We start from the raw sequence: 6,165 nt of genomic DNA, 5'->3' as shown, positions 1-6,165 counted from the left end.
TTTATAGAGCAGAGCAATATCCGAAACAGGCTTAAAGAGTAGGCTCTTTCTAACGTGTTTGCTCTGTTGGTTGTTATTTGTCCTTTTTCGTTTGCCTACTTTTGTGTTTCAGTTCTTTTAATCTCAGATCACCTCCCTTCAGGTTGAGAAGTTCACCTTTGTGGCCATTGTAAGCGCTCACTTCCATGTCCGAGTTCTAAACTCCCCTCTTCTGTGTACGTTTACATACTTAGCTCGGATAAAGGAGGGGGGTTTGCAATTCAACCCAGTGTTAACCTGTTCAAATTGCTCACGCAGACAGACAGAACTCTTCATTAAGAGACATCGGGCACAGTTTGAATGCACTGAGGCTGCAGCTAAGTAAGTGAGATATAGTAGACATAACAGTTGTGGCTGTGAGTTCTGTAGCTATATTGCTTACCAGGTAGTATATTACAAAAACTCCTAGTTCCTAGAAGCACTCTTTACACTGTACTCTGCTATTACATTGCCTCTCTGACTCTTTGCAAAGAGTACACTAATTAAAGCGTTTTGTAATAGTACTTCTTAAACTACTATGGTAAGATTGTAGTAAAAGAAAACTATCTAGTGTATTTTGGTCTGTAATTGCAACAAAGAGAAATTTTATTTGAAAGTTGATTACTAAAGAGAGAATCATTGAATTGTAAAGACTGAATGTTCTGGTAATCTACAACCAAATGTGCCATCCACATAATGCTTTTTTCCTCTTGCCCTTCTGCTTGTTTGAATTAAACGATTATGTATTTAATTCTCAAAGTAATATGTATCTGTAGCTGATTGTTGACACTAATACAGAAGATTAATAAAAACTGATCAGGGGACAGGGTGGGGTGGGCTACCAACACTATATATATATTTGCTTTACAGAAAGGAATCTTCAGGTTTTACAGAGGATGGTGTGATTGGTAGGAAGAGACACACAGAATGTTTATGAAGAAAATGCTTTTTTTCTCTTTTCTTTACATTTAAACTCCTTTATGGTTTAAATATACAGACTTTAGATGGCACACTCCTGAGATTGAAGAAGGGATCTTGAGATCTCAAAATCTTGCATACTCAGTTTTTTGGATATTGTAATAAAAAAGGTATTATGTCATGATGGAGTACTGGGTTTATCCTTGGGTGGTAGTCCTGGCGTGGCTTTAGAAAGGTCAAATAGAGTAAATTCTGAATTTGTCTGACTTTGAATGTGTGTGGCCTACAAAGAAAACATTTGCAACTGCAGAGTTCAGTTTGATATGAGGCAATGTGTAATGAGCTCCACGTTGGTTCTCTCTGTGATTTGTTTATAGCTTTAATGAAAACTGCAAGATGGAGCTCTCTTATGGTATCTTTTTGCTATTAAGTCTTCCTTACAGATTTTGTATTTCAGAGTAGGCAGAGCAGGCAGCAGCTGAGGGCTGCTCTGAAAGTAATGCCTCCTATTTATTATTATGATGTCAGAGATGAATGTTGGTGGGATGGCAGGAGAGGCTGAACCTTCCCACCAGTATTCTGTAACATTTTGTTGCTGTGTGACAGGTGGCAGCAAAGGAGCACTCCGATACAATGGTGTCTGACATGAAAGTATGTATGAAACAAAGGTGTCTCATTGAATTCTTGCAGAAAAAAATGGCATCCATTGACATTTATCAGCTTTTGCTGGAACTTTATGGAGACCAGACAGTGGATGTGAGCACAGTGAGGCGGTGGATGGTGCGTTTCAGCAGTGGTGACAACGACATCAAAGACAAGCCATGTTCTGGATGGCCATGCAGATTTTTGTGACTGTGGCATGCAGGTGCTTGTTCATCATTGGCAAAAATGCTTAGCTGGTGGTGATGACTCTGTTGAAAAAGTGTTTTGTAGCTGAGAATTTGTTCTGTCAAATAGTGTTATTGTGCTCTTTGTATCTGTTGTAGTTTCCATGGAAGTAAATCGAGGCATTACTTTCAGAGCAACTAACATGCAACTTCATGAGTTATACACGCGTTATTCACCCACCGCTCTTCCTATTTCTGTGAGGTTATCTGGATTAGAACTGTGTATGAATTAACAGCTGTTTTTTTCTGTATGTGGGTAAACAAAAATTGGGCACTGAAAATTCTGCATGGTCCAGCCTCATGAACGAAAGTAGTGATTTAGGGCAGACCAGAACAATCACTCTTCATCCTGGCAAGAACATACCCATGGCTAGGTTCTGGAAGCAGGAAAGTTTTCATTACAGAGTTGCTGAGAAGTGCCCCTTGTTTACAGTCATCTTGCCAGAACATCACAGTTGGTTTCTTCTTAACCTTTGAAGTGAGTTCTGCAGAGACCATAGGTCTTTTGCTGTCTAATATCTAATTCTCTGTTTAGCTAAATGTAAGCATGTACCTTGAGTATGGCAAAGATGTTAAGAACTTCAGTAAACTAACAACCACGGTTACCCTTTCATGCTCCATGTTCAGTTTTCTGACACGTTCACTGTTTTTCTTGTTCCATGAGTCTTCCTTTGCCTCTTGTGTATTTTCTATTTTGCTTTTTTTTTTTTTTCTCCACTAAAAGTTTCTAACTCCTTTTCTAGTCTTGATAGATTAGAACTAAATCAAATATACTTCCAAGTGAAATTTTTTACCATATGCTTGATATTTTAAGGGGTTTACAATCCTTTTGGTTTTTTTTCTTCCACTTCTTGCCTTGTGAGCAGCTTCTTAATATTGAGGCGCCAACCACTGAAGTATTTTGTTTGGAAGCAGTTAGTTAATTTATGACCCAGCAGTATGAACAACTAACTTGAATTTTTTTTCTTTTTTTAAACAAGCTTCATCTTGTTTTTGCTCACTGTGTACTTAATCAACATGCAGTCTATTCAGCAGGCTCATTAATAGATCTTCAGTTGTTCCCAGACTTTACTAATTAAGATAGGTTTCTGCGAGTTTTACTGCCTTTTTGACCTCATTTTCTGGACTGGGCCTTAAGCATTAAAAGTCTTCAGTGATAACAGTTTAATAAAGGACAGTATTACATGGATTTTTGTTTTTTCATTTTATGCCTATGCTTCCTATCTTCTGACAAAATTGAAATCTTTATCTTTTGACTACTGAATGCCTCTTGTCAAAATATGGGATTGGGGGTGGGGGTGTTTTCTTGTGAGATTGTAGGAATTGGGGTTACCTGAGTTTCTTCTCCTGCAGTTTTCATTAAAAGCTCAAATAATACCTGATGAGATGGTGATTTTTCTTAATGATATTTAGCCTGGCTTTTCCTGTCATTCATCTGTTTCATACAGATGCATCTGTTTTGTTTTGAAGTATTACATTTGTATGGTTGTTGAATGTTTTCTTGCCTTTATACTCTTTATGTAGGACAGTGAATGAGTTTTCTGAATCTGTAGTAGTTGCTGTACTTCGTTTGTAGCAGCAGGAGTTTGAGATCCAGGCTTTTACTTTTAGCTCCAGGTTTTCGTCAGTGAGCTCCCTCTTCAGATTATCCTGACCACTGTGATATCACCAAGCACGGAGTACAAAAAGATTGTCAAATCCTGTCACTTCTGAACTTGCACATCCTTCTAGGCTGTGTACCAGTCCTTTCCGAAGGCTGTTTTACTTAGGCTGCTGTGGTTGCTGTCCTTCTTGGTCCTTGCTTTTTTTTGCTATTCAGTCTTGCAGACTGAAAAGTTTCCAGAGAGGCAGGGAGGAGGTCCAGGCTATCACTAGTATTTTATTTTTTGAGAGAGGATTTAGAGGGGCATTTTGCCACTCTTATTTAGCTACTTCACAACTGTATATGGCTGGGAGCTGGTGCTGTTTGTCAGTGCTTCTACTGCCATGCTGCTGTTACCCATGCTGATATTTGGCAAAAAAAAATAAAAATCAGAGAGCTTTAGGATTTACTCTCTTTTGCAGATGAATGCACACAAGCTTTTTCTTAGGTCCCAAGCCAGACAGTTACTTGCCAGCTCCAAATTGGAAAAAGTGTAAACTTGTAGCACGATGCTGAGTCTTAAGCTGGAAGTCTTGCAGAGAACTCCAACAGAAACTGTAAATAAAGCAGTGCAGCTTTCAGCTGATTTAAGGAGCCTGTCTGCAAAATATGACACAGTTTGGTTCCAGACAGCCACAACCGACTGATTTAGTTTAGAAAGTAGTCACACCAGTTGCAGGCAGATTACTGAAGGATTAAGCTGCAAGTAAACAGAGAGCATGTTCGGTAAGCTCGTGTGGTCCTGCTGTAGGACCAAAGGCTTTGCTTTGCCTTTGATTTTGGGAAGAGGAGAGAAAAGGTGGTTAGGTAATGTGGGCTGTATGAATGGACTAAAAGTCATGGTCTTGAATAATTCTATTTAGTATTCTCTAATCAATTTTTTTTTGTCTTAGAAATTAAGGTAACAGTCTTCAAGTTGACAGTTAAGCTTTCAGGCCTTTACTGTAGCTTTCCTGTAGTGTAAAACTAATGTCCTCATGTAATGGTTTCACTAAGAGCAAATAAGAGATTTATGCTTACAGTGATGAGTTTTGTTACGACAAAGGTGAAATGTTTTAAACCATTTTACAATTTTACCTATAAGAATGAACCAAACCTTGCTTCAACTACAAACAAAAACAAAAAACAAAAACAAAAAAAAAAACAAGAAAAGGGACCATGCTTCTTTTGGATTCAGCATGACATTTTATTTGGCAAAAGCTACCACATAACTGGAATGGCATTTGTTCCTTCTTGATCTTAAGCAGATCTACGCTGTAGTTTGGAAGTAAGGAAACATGTGCAGTCTCCCCAAAATCTGATGAGTCCTGCGTTCCTCCTCCTGTAGCATAGGATGACTCATTTTTAAATGGAAACTTGTTAACATATTTATACCAGTAATCTGTGAAAGGTGCATTGAAGAAGTAACTTTCAACAGTAGGAACTGTGAGTCTTTCCAGTCCTAACAAAATGAGGTGCTTTCCTTTTCTTTTCTTAAGAAGTGGAAAAGCATAAAGCAGCAAGAGTGCAGAGTGCCCAATCCTTAATGGTACTACAGACCACCTGGACCACGTGAATAAAAGGTCTCATGGTAAAAGGACACAGGTAAACTCTACCGTTCCTTTCACTAGTTTCCCCATAGGTAGATGAAGCTTTTCAGTAACAAATCAGTTGTGCAGTAATGTTGTAAAAACTATAGAACATAGAATCATAGAATTGCTCAAGTTGGAAACAACCTTAAAGATCATGGAGTCCAACCACAACCTAACCACCTAACTCTAACAACCCTCCACTAAATCATGTCCCTGAACACCACATCCAAACAGTTTTTAAACACATCCAGGGATGGTGACTCAACCACCTCTCTGGGGATCCTATTCCAGTGCTTAACAACCCTTTCCTGTTATCCAACCTAAGCTTACCCTGGTGGAACTTGGGTGGCCATTTCCCCTCGTCCTGTCACCAGTGAGAAGAGAGCAGCCCTGCTCTCGCTGTAAGCACCTTTCATACTGCAGTTTAAACCCAAATGTGCTCCAGTTTTAGTATGTAGTAGAAGCACCTTACGTTTTTATATGTTCTTGTGCTATTGTCTTGCAAAAGCAGTAGGTTGTCTGTTCAGTTGTATATTCATATCTATGGCTGTTGGACGTAACATACATACAGAGAACATTTATGGGCCTGAAATGACTTAATGTGAAATATGACATCTAGATGACATGTTTTAAGCCAAAATGTTTTCTTGTCCTTTCCTTTGTTCTGGAACCCTATGCTACTTTTATATTTTGAAATGCAAGTTTTTCTTGCATGTTTACTTAATGTTTCTTTTCCTGTTATAAAATAGCTTTTTGTCTCCTCTGTTGTTATTTGAGGTATCTACCCAATCTCATAAGCAGCTGACTAAAAGAAGTGGTATGTAACCCTTCTCATATTAGACAAGTTTTTCCTTGCTTTTTCTTTCATATGTGGTAGTATTTAAATGGTTTAGGAGTGGGAGGTTAAAGAGATAAAAGAAAAAAAAAGAATCTTTAAATTGACAGATTATCTTCAGTAGTGGGAGTCCACAGTTATGAGGGGAAAGTTAGAGGTAAGAAGTATTTTCTTCTCTTTTCTGAAATGAATTTGGCTTGACATCAGATGGCACTTGTGCATGAAGTATTAGAAAGGTTAACATATTCATGTGTCACAAGTTAAAGCTGTTGTTACTTCTCAAACATCTGTTAT

The sequence above is a fragment of the Tetrao urogallus genome (assembly GCF_951394365.1).
Source record: "Tetrao urogallus genome assembly, chromosome: 1".
NCBI lineage: Eukaryota > Metazoa > Chordata > Aves > Galliformes > Phasianidae > Tetrao > Tetrao urogallus.
Note: the sequence above shows the minus strand (reverse complement) of the source record.